The sequence below is a fragment of the Rattus norvegicus genome, chromosome 5 (genome assembly GCF_036323735.1).
Source record: "Rattus norvegicus strain BN/NHsdMcwi chromosome 5, GRCr8, whole genome shotgun sequence".
NCBI lineage: Eukaryota > Metazoa > Chordata > Mammalia > Rodentia > Muridae > Rattus > Rattus norvegicus.
Window position 1 is genome coordinate 138,749,349 of NC_086023.1, and position 14,453 is coordinate 138,763,801.

The 14,453-nt window shown below is 47.9% G+C and overlaps 1 protein-coding gene and 1 long non-coding RNA gene across 3 annotated transcripts in view; both read left to right on the forward strand.

Annotated features, from left to right (window-relative positions):
• Positions 1-14,453, forward strand: part of Hivep3 (HIVEP zinc finger 3) — a 402,467-nt gene that overhangs the window by 138,757 nt on the left and 249,257 nt on the right. The gene's annotated exons all lie outside the window — the stretch shown is intronic.
• RGD1563049 lies at positions 4,045-5,438 on the forward strand. The gene is made up of 2 exons (NR_144426.1): positions 4,045-4,264; positions 4,643-5,438. It is a non-coding gene; the product is annotated as an RGD1563049 (long non-coding RNA).

Sequence of the window (14,453 nt, forward strand, 5' to 3'; positions counted from 1 at the left end):
GTCTGGGGACCAGCAATCAGCCGATGTGTGTAAGGTGTTGTGAGAGTCCCGTCCATTGGGAGGACAGGGGGCAGAATGCCTGCTGGCTTTAATAGGAGTCCAGTTTGACAGTTTAGTGAGCATAGGGTAAGAAGATGCTGAGAGGGCCTCTCTGGACCAAGCAGTGGGCATGCGCAGGAGCTCTGATGAGTCCTGGAGACAGCGCCAAGCAAACTCTAGCAAAGGTCAAAGCAAAACAGTCCCACTGATGGGATTTCAGACCAACTCTGCCCAAGCTCAAGCCTGTAGACAGGCCCTAGCCATATCTGCCATAGCTGCCTAAAGTAGCAGCGGCCGGTGGTTCCTCCTCGCTCTTCCCACAGAGCGGTATGTGTGCTTCCCTGTCCCTTCCCTCTTCCCTTCTAGCCCCTTCTTGCTTCATCTCTGGGGCAGTAGTCCCCGCGTGTGAGATGCTTTGGTCTTCTCCTTGGGTGTGCACACATTCTTTACCATGTACAGGCAGATGTCAAGTGTCTCCTCGCTGACATCATCAGCCCAGAGCCAGCTGAGATACAGTTAGAGGCTCCAGGCAACTTGTGGAGGACTTGCCTTAGATAGCTCCCAGACGCCCTGGACTCCAGCTAACACCCCAGCAGCCACCCTACACCGCATCAGCTCATATCCCTCCCGTCTTCCTCTTTTCACTCACTGCCCATCTCCTGAATGTTGAAATCCTTCCATTCTTCAGCCCTTGGTGAGAGTTCCCTGAGGCCTTCCTGGCTCAGGAGGCCACCAATAAACGCCTATTACATTATAAGCAACATTTCCAGAAAACTGAGAGCTTACCCATGCTCCAAATGCCCTGTGAACATAGCAGGGCATTGCCCGTGGACAAGGTGGCCTTGCCCAGTCCTTTACTCTGCTCCCCACATGGTCCAACATGGATGCTTTTTTTTTTTTTAAATTGCAGTTAACTCTGATACCATACATGATGGTGATGTGAGATTATCTGTCCCCAGCCTGACTGTAGGTTGGCTAATGATAGGGACTGGCTACTGCATAGTGTCTTCATGAGAATGTAGCATAGTTCTACATATGCTCTCAGCTGTCCGTGACTAACAGCCAGTGGCCATATTGAATGATTCCCTAATAGAGACGATAATGTTACTCTTTACATGAGAGTTGTCATTAAAGTTACCACCCAGGAAAAAGTGACAGTGGATTGGGAGTGATTGAGTCAGAGGAAGGAATGCCATCTATAACATGAAGTTGTCTTTTAGCCGTCACAGTTGGCAAGGGATATTTGAAGAAGAAGAGCACAGACTGTGTCATAAGGTGTATAACTATCACCCAAGGATCCCTGAAAAAGCAGTTTCAGTGGTAAGAGTGCACTGGACTCCTCTAACGTTTCTAGCTGTGGGACTTGGAGATCTAGAAACTTTGATCGGGAAGTGGAGGGCTCTTGACTTGTTTCACAGCTCACAGTTCAGGTTCCACTGACTGTGCCTGACCTTCCTCTGTGGCCCTGACAGTGGCCCTCTCCTGGGAGACCAGGCATGGCTCTGCTTGTGAACATTGCTGCTAGCTCCAGATGTCCAGTGTTCCACCCCTGAGCTGCTGCTCCATGACTGGAGTGTCTCCACAGCTGGTGCTGGGGGCTCAGCAAGACCAAGAGAATCATTTGCAGAACAGGGCTGATGGAGATGTATGCCTGAGACGTGTCACCTGCCCTGACCCTGAGAGACTTGAGAGGTTTACTGTTAGTAACTCCAGTGGCAGGCTCTACACTTGCTGTCGTCAGAGCACGTCTGCCCGTGCTAACTCCTTTCTTCCTCACAGATAAAATCCACCAGCCTTGGGTATCCTCAGCCATTTCCATTGTAAATGAAGAAGCAAAACCTCAGAGAGCTAAGTCTCTCTGGTTAACATAGGGTTTGAAGCCAGTAAGTTCTTTTGCTCTTAAAGCATTTCATGATTCTCTGCACCGGGTTGCCTTATGGGCTCTCTGTCCAGGTAAACCTGCCTCACCAGCATCTTTCTTTCCAAAGGAGTTGAACTAGGAGGGGATGTGGCACAGCTTCAGTCCCAGGACTGTCTGTGCCTTCTCTCTCCTGTCACTGAGCACTCCCACCTAAAGACACCTCTCCCCTTTCACATCCTTCTGAAGCCTGAGCTCCCATGACCAAAGGGAGAGGAAAGGAGGGCGTCTCAGATTCCGACCGCGGGAACTGTTACGCCTGGTGCCCAGACCTCTTTACTTTGTACATTTATTCACTCACCCAGTGGACTTGGTAGAGAACCTGCCATGGACCAGACACTGTCGAGGTATTGGGGTGACAGTGAAGTCCTTGTACCTTTGAGCTCACTGGTGAGCACTGGGTGGAGAGAAGTGAGTGAACGAGTGGTAAAAAAATGCTTCAGTAGTGCTCAGGAGATGGAGAAAACACAAAAGGCAAGGCAAGGCATATGGCTACACAGGGCGAGCCGGGAGCTGGCGGGGAGCTGGTTAGGAGAGACTCGAAGGGGAAGCTCCGGCTTGTGGGGCACAGGGAACCTGGCGTGAGAAAGCTGGGAGCAGCAGTTTTCCAGGAAGAGGGGCTAGCCAGGGCAAAGGGCCAAGTGGAGCTGCAGAACACAGTGCTGGGAAATGATATTTGTCATGGTGGTTAGGCTGTGCTGTCATCACTATGGTTCAGCAGTTCTGTGCTTCCTGAGGAGTTATCCGAGATCTCTCCTCTTCCTTCCCCGAGCTGTGGGATTTCTGAGAAGACCATGTCTGAGGTCTGGGCCCACAGTTGAAAACTCACAGCTGATCTTGGAGCAGCCAAGCATCGCCTCAGTCATGGCCTTGCTCAGCAGTGGCTGTGGTGTGTAGTGAACGCTTTGACAGAGTACAGGAAGAGAAGCCCAAACACGCCCATCAGAGACGTCCCTGACCCCACGGGCTCCAGCAATGGCACACAACAGGGGTTTTTCTAGGACTCTATGATTTTAAGAATGGCTCTGGGGCTTCTAGTTTGGACTCTGTTCTTGGCTTGTTATTTAATTGTTTCTTTGAACAAACACCTGCTCTGGATTTTGTTTGAAGAATGAATGAATAAATGAGTGAATATATGAAGTAGGCAGATTCAAAGAACGTTAAGGCTTTTCTTGTTCTTTGTCTTATAATGAAAATGTTACATTGGTCAAAATTTTCTTTGTATTGTAGTTTCTTTCTGCCCCTCTTTTGGATGAGTTTTGAGTCCTGATAGTAGACAGACAGACAGACAGACAGACAGACAGACATTGGTGGTAGATTTCATGTTAAATAGGTGCTACCACTGAACTCTCTTGGTATGAATCTGAGGTTCTCAAAGCATAGCATCTAGACCACAGCCACAGTAACTGGGAACTTGTTAGAAATGTAGGCTTGCAGGATACTGGGATGGTGGATCTGCTGCATGCTTATGTCCAAGTGTACACATACAAAGTGTGTGCTTTAAGTTGTGTTCTCTAGGAATGGATTCTTGTACTGCAGTTACTGTCATAGTCGTGGCTCGTGATTGTGCTTATAATGTGTTTATCCAGCCTGGCTCCGCACAGGCCTTGGCTATAATGCAGAAGGAAAGTGCCTGACCCATCTGGGGTTGATCCAGGTGGTCCTGTTTAATGCCATGTCCCACCCACTGGGCTACATATCTCTGGTATAATGGGCATTCCAAGTGGGCCTCTGTTGGAGGGAAGCCTTAGCAAGAGGGTGGCTTTGTAGAAGTGCTGCCAGATTTGTTTCCATGGGGACTGGTAAAGCAGATCAGCTCTTTGACTCTGGCTAGTTTTGATGTGTTTTAAAGCATGAGCCTGTCCCAGGAAGTGGATCTGCTAGCACCTGTGTTAATGAAGATCAATGTGCTGAAAGGTCTCAGTCTTCCATTAAGGTAACTTGCCTGTACACTGGATTTGCAGTTCTGGTCCATCTGGTGTCCCTCGTCTAGCTGTCCACCCGTGAACTAGAATGAGGTGACCGGTGGTCCAGATCACCCAGCACTGCCCGTGTTTCCCCTTCCTGTCCCTCTCAGTCTGGTGTCTCGGATTTGGCCCTGCGTTGCCCACTCCTGATGCATCTTGTCCAGTGAGGAACAAAACACCCTGCCACCTGCCTGAAGAACAGGAAGAAAAGAAGTTACAGAGGCAGATTCCAGCGCATCCAGAGACCGAGATGTTGATGCTCAGAGGGAGCTGGGATCACCAAGACATGTACTTCCAGAAGCCCCAGGGGACAAGAGTCACACTGACCCAATTAGTAGATGTAAGTTCATTTCTCTGATATGCTTAGGGGAGGGCCATTAGGGGGAGAGAGGAAGGGGAGGCAGGGCTGGGAATGTCCCCTCTGGACCAGGAGGCAGATGGGCAAAGCAGAAGGTGACATGTGAACCAGCCCAGGCTTGCCTTCCTGTATGCACGATTTCTGCCCCTTTCTGCATGCTGCTCTTGATGTTGTGAGTCCTTCCTCCTGCCATTCTGTCAACCCTTCAGGCCTTGTTTACCTGTTATATTCCTTCCTCCCAAGCTCCTATGGCATCCTGCCTACCTCCCACTAATCCCGCTTCTCCATTCTACACACCATGACATAATGGAAATAGGACAGTAAAAGTTCCATTCTGATAAATGCTCTCCCCGTTTGCAGGTGCTGACAGTGACCACATGGCATAGACATCAGCACCCTGGCTGCCCATCCAAGATCCATCAAATTGAAGATAGCACAGCAAAATCTCACTTTGTGAAACCTGGCACAAGGACTAGAGAAGCCAGAGCAGCAGCATATATCCCAAAACCACCGGAAAAAGCTGGAGAGAATGGCATGTTGACCTGTGGTTGGCTATACCAATAGTTATTGTGAGAAGAGACCTCTTCCCCATCAGATCCCACCACATCTGGACACCACTCTCCACCATAAGCCTGGAGTCTCGCTTCAGCTGGCAACCTTCCACTCAGCCTTCCTTGTGAGGAAATGCCCTGTTTCTCCTCCATATTCTGGATTCACTCGTTACACCCAGCACCGGCCACCTTAAATAGAAGCACCCTGAGACATTCATACTTCTCAGAAGCTGCCAAAGAATGTCACCCTTGTGTCACCCTGGGTCACATAGAACCTGGGTCCACTTCTGATAGATGCTGCCTGACCTGGTCAGAGAGTCGCTCCTTCCTCAGTTTTGGTACCCTTCTCCCTGCCTCTCTCATCCCGGTTGTGACTTTGCCAGTGCCTGCTATTTGGATTGCATGAAGAGGGAGAAGGTTTGGTTGGAGGAATCGATGCCTTGGTCTGCTGGGAGGCTGAAACCTGCTCTAACCTAGGCAGAAGGTCACCAACCCTCATCTCATGCCCTGCCTTGTCCCCTACCCATGACTCAATCGTACCTCTGTGTCTGTCCTATCCTGGACAGTTGTACTTTATTTTTTTTCAATTAAACAGAATTTGGTTACTTTTTTTTATTATTGCAGAGCAATGCATTGTTATTACAAAGACACCAGGAATAGAGATAAATAGAGGAAAAGAAAGTAGCCCCTATGGTACCTAATTGAATGATAAATCAACCACTGCCTCATGTGCCCTGTAGTTCTATGAACTATGTAGATTTATATATAAAAATGTAATGGTACCATAGGTCCCTGGGAAGACTGTTTATGCCTTCCTCAGAGGACTCCACATGGGTGGCTCTGGCTTTCCTTGCCTTACCCACAGCAGAGATGACCCATGAATAGCAGTAAAGGGAAGGAGAATTGGGGGGTGGGGTGGGACTGTCTTTGGGGTGGTGTCTGGGGATACCACACATCTCTTCACTACTACCGAGAAAGCATTAATTGCTCCCCACTTAAGGACCAGCCACAGTTCCAAGGCTCCAGACTTCAGTCCAAGAAGATAAAAAAGCCAGGCAGTCCACCCTCAGGAAGACCCAGAGAAGCAACAGCAGAGTTTAGAATATCTGTGGCCTGAGAAAAGGTTCATTTCACCACCCTGCTAGCATTTAACTGACAGAACAAATAAAGAAAAAATGTAAGACCACAATAAGGCTCTGGGTAGAAAACTATAACAGTTTGAAAGTCTCAGAAGAAAACTATGGAAATCATGTGACCCACTGACCACACAACCTTCAGATTGTGATAATTTCTGGCTCCCACCTCATGAAGGCATTGCCCGTGTCCCCTTGTTTTGCACCGCCAGCAAGCCGCATGGTCTTCTAGGACTTCTGAAATCTGTTCCACACAACCCCCACGTGGGAGTGAGCATGATAAAAGGTAAAGGGATTCATGAGCTGAGATGAAAACTCCATGTTTTATGTATGTGGGAAATTTGCATTAATTCATATCCTTCTGCCTGATGGGAAGTTTCTCAGATGCCTCATTATAAAAGTAACAGTCGTGTTTCAGGCAACTTCAGAACTAGAAAAGAATTGTTACCCCATTTCACCAGCCTACCTACATCCTAGGGACTGTCACCCTGAAAAACATTTGTAGTAGGATGGTGTTGGGGATGAGGGCCAAGGCTTATGCCAGTTTTACCCCCCCCCCCAATTTTACTTTTAACTTAACACATCGAATAGTTAATTGCAGTCACATAAATCAAAACTTAGTTCACATGTAGTGTAAAGACTGAAGTGTCTGTCCATCATTCCCTTGGACATATCCAGTGGCATCAATGTCTTGCATATTGTGCTAACTTTAACCTAATATATGCTTGTTACTAGGAATGGATGCCTGGGTATAGAAATAGGAGGGGGGGTTGTATGTGTGCATGCATGTATATATGTGTGCATGCATGTGTGTGTGCATGCATGTGAGTGTATGTATATGCATATGTAACTATGTGATGTAACTGTGTATCCCTGGTGGTGCATGCATGCATGTGTGTGATTGTATGTGCATATGTGATATATGTGCCTGTGTGTACATGCATGTAGGTGTATGTGCATGGATGTGTTAATACATGCATATCTGTGCTTGTGAGTGTGTGTGCATGTGAATATGAGAGTGTATGTGACTATGCATATGCAAGTTTGTGTCTGTTCTGTGTCTCTCTGTGTGTGTGTGTGTGTGTGTGTGTGTGTGTGTGTGTGTGTGTGTGTGTGTGTGAATGGGTAGGTATTATTGAAAGAGTAGAGGGAAGATGTATTTTTCATTCATCTATCCAACTGGTATTTATTGAGCACTTATGTATTAGATAATGGCCAACACACCCAGGCAACACAGGAGTGAACCCAAACTCCATGTCTGTCTGTGTGAGGTTATTGGAAAATGGAAAGTGGCAGATGATAAGATAAACAGTAAGTAAATGTTAGAAAGTCTAAGCAGTAAGTGCTGCGGGGAAAGCCAAGCATGGGGTATGAGGCAGGAGAATTGAAGCAGTTTTCCACTGTGTGGTGGGGAAAGGTCTCATTAAGAAGGCATAGACTTGGAGGCAAGAGGATGAGCCTGTGGCACCACAGGAAGGAACAGTGCAAAGGCCTGTGTTTTTGAGGCCCAGAGGTCCCAGCATCCCTTTGTCCAGGCTGTTCCTGGTGACTCCTCTCCTATGCTGGTCCTCCCAGGAGCCAAGGTCTATGGTGGGTTCACTTATGGTACTAGGATGACCCATGCTGGGTGTTAGTTTTTCCTCTCTCTAAATTTTGATGCTGACACTGTATCTTAGCCTCTCCAAGGTGACTTTGCATTTTGGGTGGTAGTTTAGTCCAAACAAGCAAAGAGAGGGAACCTTCTTTTCTAGGAGGCAGGCAAGCCTGAGACTTGTGGGTCCTAATGAGGAAGCCATCCTGCCACCTGTTTCCAAATCTTGTAAATAGGATGCAGCGGTCTCTCGGGTTCTCAGCATCTTCATTTGAGGATGAGGAATGCATATTGAGTTGGCATTAGGGATGTCTCTTGCACTGTGGCCTTCAAGCTCTGTGAGCAAGGAACAGTTAAGGCAGGAAGTGGTACTCTCTGTCTAAAAGCTCCAGGAGGGGTGAAGGGGCGGGGTAGAGCTTTGCCTGCAGAGGGCTCTTTGAGGCATGCCCTGCTGCATATGTCATGCTCCTTCCCATCAAGAAGGACTCAGCAACATCCTTAAAGCAGAAGATTCCACCTCAGGCAAGTTCGGACACCAGCAAACAGACAGCACATAGACATAGCTCATGCCTTTCCTCCTCTTGATGTCCTTGGGTACTGGCCAATCAGCGTTCTTGGGCCTGTGGCTCACTCTTCGTCTGTGGATGAAGTGACTGTGATGGCTTTTCTTTCCTTTCCAGCCTTTTAAAATTCCTCTTCATCTTTTCCTGCCTCCTGTTTGGATGCTGGGGTCTTCAGCTCTGGCTATTGATCCGGGAGTGTGGGAGGGGTGATGCGCAGCCTTTGCAAACATTTTTTGCTGGGAGAAAATGCTGATCCCACACAGAAGCCTTTTCTCATTTTCTTTTAGGGAGCAAGGGAGCTTGCTTGTTGCTACTCTGGCCTATCCCTCCATGCTCTGTTCTTTTGACCTTCCACCTTTAAGCATCCTTAAGTGTTGTTCACAGAGCAGCAGAAGGGCAGCTTCCAGAATTTGTCCTCCCTATTCTCACTGGGGTTTATAGGAACAGGATTAGGCTCTCTGACGTTTAAGGAGGAAATGCATGCTCCCTGCACCTGCCACTGACATTCTGGATGTTTCATTGAAACACATACACACACACACACACACACACACACACACACACACAGACACACACAGACACACACACACACACACACACACACACACACACACACACACACACCCTTTCATTTTCTTCCATTTCCTGTGACACCCTTTGTCTCCATCAACTGTTGTGGAGAGAGATTTTATCTGGAATATTCATGGCAAGTCTATCACTACTTATCACTTTAACAACGTGCCGTGGAGTGGATCCATGCTGGAGAGGCGCATATGCTGTAAAGTTTGGGGACTTGCTGTGGCTGTGCTATGCCTCTTAGTGCTTCACATGGAGGATGTTGACATGCTCAGAAGGGACATGGAGACTTGCTCCTGCCTTCTGTCCCTACAGCAACACTTTCCAGGGTGAATGCTTTTACGTGCAAAGAAAGACCTTTTATTTGAAACAAAAGCACAGCCCTCCACTGAAGCCCCGTTCTGGAGAGCTACAGAGACCGACCGAGTCTCATCTCACTACAGGTCTGTGCCAGGCACTTGGGTGTAGTGGCAGATGACGAGTCAGCTGGTCTGAGGGCTGCCCTGAAACTCTACCAAGGAAGGCAGGGCTGACATTGCCATCGGATCAGAAAGCCTCAAAAGCAAACGCAAGGGCATCTGAGTGTGCCAGGGTCGGATAGGACCTTTTCTTCTCCTCTTTTGTCTTGGGCAGGAGAGTGGACTAGGTAGGGTTCCTCCCACATTCTCAGCGAGACTCAGGGAGTCTGTGGGGCCCTTGGAGCTTCCCCACCATGGCTTCCTGAAGGGGGAAGGGGAGGATAGCATTACTGGGTAATGGAGAGGTCAGTCCTCCCATAGTAGTGAAACCAGGAACCTGTAGGGGGCCATAACTGCATAGCAGGGAATGGGTGCACCAACCTACACTGTGGCTACCTTGTGGGAATACAGATACAGTTTTGCCTGGCTCCCCTTCCCTGAGAAATGTAAACTGGGTGGGCAGTTATAAGGTTGCCTCCATTATGATACATTTTGGTGATAGTGGGTTGTTTGTTTGTTTGTTTGTTTGTTTGTTTTTTTATTCCAGGGATTAAAACCTGGGCCTCACTCATGCCAGGCCTGTGTTTTACCACTGAGCCATGCCCCAAGTCTTCTCTTCATTTTCTTGATCTTGAAATAGATTCTCCCTAAAATTTCTCAGATTGGCTTTGAACTCAGTTTATGGCTCAGGCTGGCCTCGAACTTGCGACCCTCCTGTGTTAGCTTCTAGTATTGCTGGGATTATAGGCCTGTACCACAAGGATTCTGACTTTTATGACACTGGGAGTCTGGCTTTGCTTAGTATTACTTTAGAAATGACAACACAGTTTCTTGTTAACTAGGTGCTAACATACCAGGCACATGGTTCAGTGTCATTAGCTGCTAACATAAGGACCATAGGATGTATCAACTTCTTAGCCACATTCTACTGACCTCACTGGGTCCTAGATGAAAGTTCCCACCAGGCCCTTCATGTTCGTGTGAGGGAGTCAAGGCTCAGAATGTTGGATAACTTGTTCATGTAGTTGGTAAGGGATGTGAAAAAGGGCAGCTTCTGTTAGTCTGCTTTCTCCTGGCTTTAGGAAGAGCAGCGCCTGTCTACTTTCCTATTTTAACATGGCAAGAGCCCCGAGTATTGTGGCTCACAATCTATAATATAGCACTTGGGCAACTAAGGAAAGAGGATGGCAAGTTTAAGGTCAGTTTGGGCAATACAGAGAAACCCTGTCTCAAAACCCATCAAAATAAAGGGTGTGGGGAGTGGGGGGGATTCTGATAAATTTTGTGGAAGATAAACTCTGTCAGAGGTGAGGCAGAGACAGTGGGTGGGACATGTATGTTATCATTGCTGTGACTGAGTATCCAACAAGAAACAACTTAAGGGAAAAAGGATTTATTTTGACACCCAATCTGAAAGGATAGGGCCCATCAGGGCAGGGAACCCTTGGCATCAGGTGGGTAAGGCAACTGGTTACATTGTGTCTGCAGGAAGGAAGCAGAAGTCAGACAGGAAGTGGGGACTGACTATCAAACCCCAAGGCCCAACCCTAATGGCTCACAGCCCTCTGTTAGTACCACTGGCTGGGGACCGGGTATTCAACACACAAATGTATGGGAGACATTTCCCATTCAGACAACAGCATGGGATGGCTCAGTTCTGTGTGAACAGAGCAAGAGGCTGGGGAAGGCCGGGCTCAGTGTTCAACTCTGGGGCTCTGCTCTGTTTATGACATATTGTGACAAACATGCTTGCTTCTTCCTTAAAGAATCCACTCAATAAAACTTAAATTCCCGGATATTTGCTCTCTGTTTGGGATTGTGGTGGGATCCTGGAGGAGTTGGGTAGGAAGGCATTTGAGAGGGAACATTCTGGGTGTGTGTACCTTATGAGTAAAGGAGATCGTGCCCCAGCCTTCGTCCAAAGGCTGCGGTGCACAGGTACACTGTGTGGGCACTGGAAGTAGTGGTTTGTAGGTGGCAACACGGTCTGGTTCCATGTCCAGCATAGATCCGGTCATATCCACGAACTGTGCCAACACTGCTACTAGTGAGAAGGTGGGTGTCTTCCAGCTTCCTGAGAGCCCTTGATTTAGCAATCTGATAAACTCAGTTCCTAGCCTGGGAAGCTTGGGGCATGCCTTTTACTGGGAATATTTGATTCTGTCTTGACAGGGAAAGGATAGAAAGTGGAAGTCTTTGCAGGCTCGTTGGACTCTTCTGGCTTCTCCTTGGGCAGCACTGTCAGCTCAGCATGCCTGGTTTCCACCAGGGTCAGTTGTTCCACCTACTCCCTGAGCAGTGCAGCCAGAGACCCATTGGCTTCTGTGGGTTTCCCTGTCTAGAGGTCAATATCTGAAGCATATTAATATCCCAGGACCAACGTGACTTCAAGGGATCCTAGGGCACAGCCCTACATTATACCCTGAAACTACTGCAACAAATTGTTATAAGGAGAGGTCACAGAAAAGAACAGTTTATTTTATCACAGCTTCAGAAGTTAGGGGTCTGAAATCAGGGCATTAGTGAGGGCAGAGAAGTGTCTTCCCAGGCCTCTTGGTAGCTTCTGGTAGCTGCTGTCCATTCTTCCTGGTCCTTAGCTTATAGCCACATCACCGTCTCTTTGGTCACAGGCTTTCTTTTTATATGTATTTGTATGTGTGACTTCTTCTTAATTACAAGGGCTCAGTCATGTTGGACTAGGACTAACTCCTCTCCAGGGTCACCTTAACTTAATCAATTATATCTGCAAAGCCCCTGTTTTCAAATAAGGTCACAGTCTGGGTTCTGGGTGGGTGTGGCCTTAAGGCACCTTCCAATCTGGTGTAGGCTCTTTGGGAACAAGCGTTAAAGCTGGGAATGGTGGCCGCCGATGCAGAGATGAAAACAGAGCCAACAGACAGCTTGCCCAGGGCTGCACTCTGGATCTTCTGTGGTGACAGAAGCCTCCTGTACTGGCACCACTGGGGATGTGGCCGCTGTGACTGAAACACTGGGGTTTACATTGAATTTAGATTGTGTTGATCTACAATCGGTCTACCCCCTTTTCTGTAACGGTCCCTAAGCCTGAGGGGGAGGGATATGATGCAGACGTCCCAGTGAGGGATGAACGCTCCACAGCCTCACACTCTCTGCATCTTGAACGGTTGTGAGTCTCTGTAAGGAATCACCACCTACGACAAAGAGAAAGCCTGTCTGAGGAGGGTTCAGAGCTACACTAACTTATGGGTAGAAAGAGAAGTATTTAGGGTACAGCTTAATATTGTGTCCATCTAACTGAGTAAAGGTAGTAAGTGGTCCACAGGGGCCTAATGACCTCCCAGTGTGGGTTCTTGGCCCTATTAACAGCACCAGACATGAATTCCATCTTATGGAGCAAGTCTTAAATCCAACCTGAAAGCAGTTGGTTGCTCCCAAAACACTTGTGTCATCATTTTACCAACGGGCTGGGTGTTACTGTAGCTCAGAGGGTTCACAGCTATTTTTTTAAAGATTTATTTATTTACTTTATGTGTATGAATACACTGTTGCTGTCTTCAGACACACCAGAAGAGGGCATGGAATCCCATTACAGATGGTTGTGAGCCACCATGTGGTTGCTGAGAATTGAACTCAGCACCTGTGGAAGAGTAGTCACTGCTCTTCACTGCTGAGCCATCTCTCCAGTCCAGGTTCACAGCTATTTTAGATTGCTAATGATTCCCCCATGTCTACCCCAGCACCTTCTGGCATGATCTAGTGGGGAGGAAGCATCCCAGACAGTAGCAGTTTGATATAACTCAAATATATGGTGTACTAGTGTGTTCTGAGAGTAGTTGGAGCGGGGGAGTAGATGGTGGATTTCATCAATATATATATTCATATATAAAATTCTCAGAGAGAGAGAGAGAGAGAGAGAGAGAGAGAGAGAGAGAGAGAGAGAGAGAGAAAGATTGAGATTACATTGACCATAGCTAGTGGCCACTAAGGCAGAGCATCATCGTGGACCCTCTTGAGAATAGAACAGGAACAAAGTCGGGGCACGTGTACTTTAGAAATCTGACAAAGCCATTCATTTGCACCAAGGCTAGGCACTGGGCATTTATGAAGCTCAGCAAGGTAGAGGTAACCCTTCCTGGGATCTGGGAAACAAGTTAGCCACGTATCCCCACCCCTTCCTCCCAGGTTCTGCCCCCGGTGGTACCTGTTAAGTCAGGGCTCTGGATAGGTTGCATCCACTCTGAGTGTCCATATGTCTAGCATGCTCATACTCAGGCACTGGACTCCATAGTGCCAACCTCTGGGACTTTCCTATGGGAAACTTATGCAGGAGTTGCCATGAGAACACAGGAGTGACCCACTGTCATCTGCCGGATCAGAGGCTTCTCAAAGGACCTGGTGCTTAAACTGAAAGCAGTTTGTGCTGCAGGATCCCATGCCTGCTTAGTAAAGTTGTGTGCGGTGAGCATCTACCGAGAACATTCATTTATGCTTTGATACACAGAACCAGTCGGAGACTGCTTTGCGTTGGGACCTTGAGCAAAAGAGGTCAAAGGCTTCGTAATGGGCTCCACTTTGCCCTCTGTGGACCCTGAAGCTCATGGTGAGGAACCCACGGGCCAAGTGTGGCACCCTTGTGGGCACCAAGAAATGGAGGCTCAGAGAGGTAGTGAAACTTGACAATGTCACACAGCAAGTGATTGGATGGATGTAGTTATAAGCAGATTGCCGAGGATCCATTCCTGGACCCTCCAAAATCCTTGACACTCTTTTTGAGAAAAGGTAGTTTCAATTTTGCCTTAGCTAAAGTTGCTGTGAGCAGACACTGTTTTTTTTTTCTCCTCTGGGATTAGACACTGCTCTTGCTTCCAGTTCCATCTGGGATGGTGTTTTGTTGGGTTGGTGTTTTTGTTTTATGGACTGGCTGAGACGTGTAGGTGGATCCTCAAAAGGCAACAGCCATTTATGTTACATTTACATCATTTTGGCCAAATGTTCCACAGAAACAACTTAAAGGGAACAAAGATTTCTTTTGTCTTTTCAGTCCATCATGGAGGAGGCTGGGTGGAATGGCTCCTTCTATAAGTGATGGTGGTAGATGTCGTAGAAGCCCAGAGAATGGGGAGAGGGAGAGTCCTTGGCCTTCAAAGATCCACCCCTAGTGACCTGCTTCCACCATTTCCCTATTCCTACAGTAAGCTCTCCAACCTTTAAGTTTGTATTAGAGTCTGGGCACAGCACATCCAGTCTGCTGCCCGAGAGAGATACTGGCCTTTTCCTGCCCCCACCAGGATGTAAACTCCTAAGCTGTGCTGCATAGCAC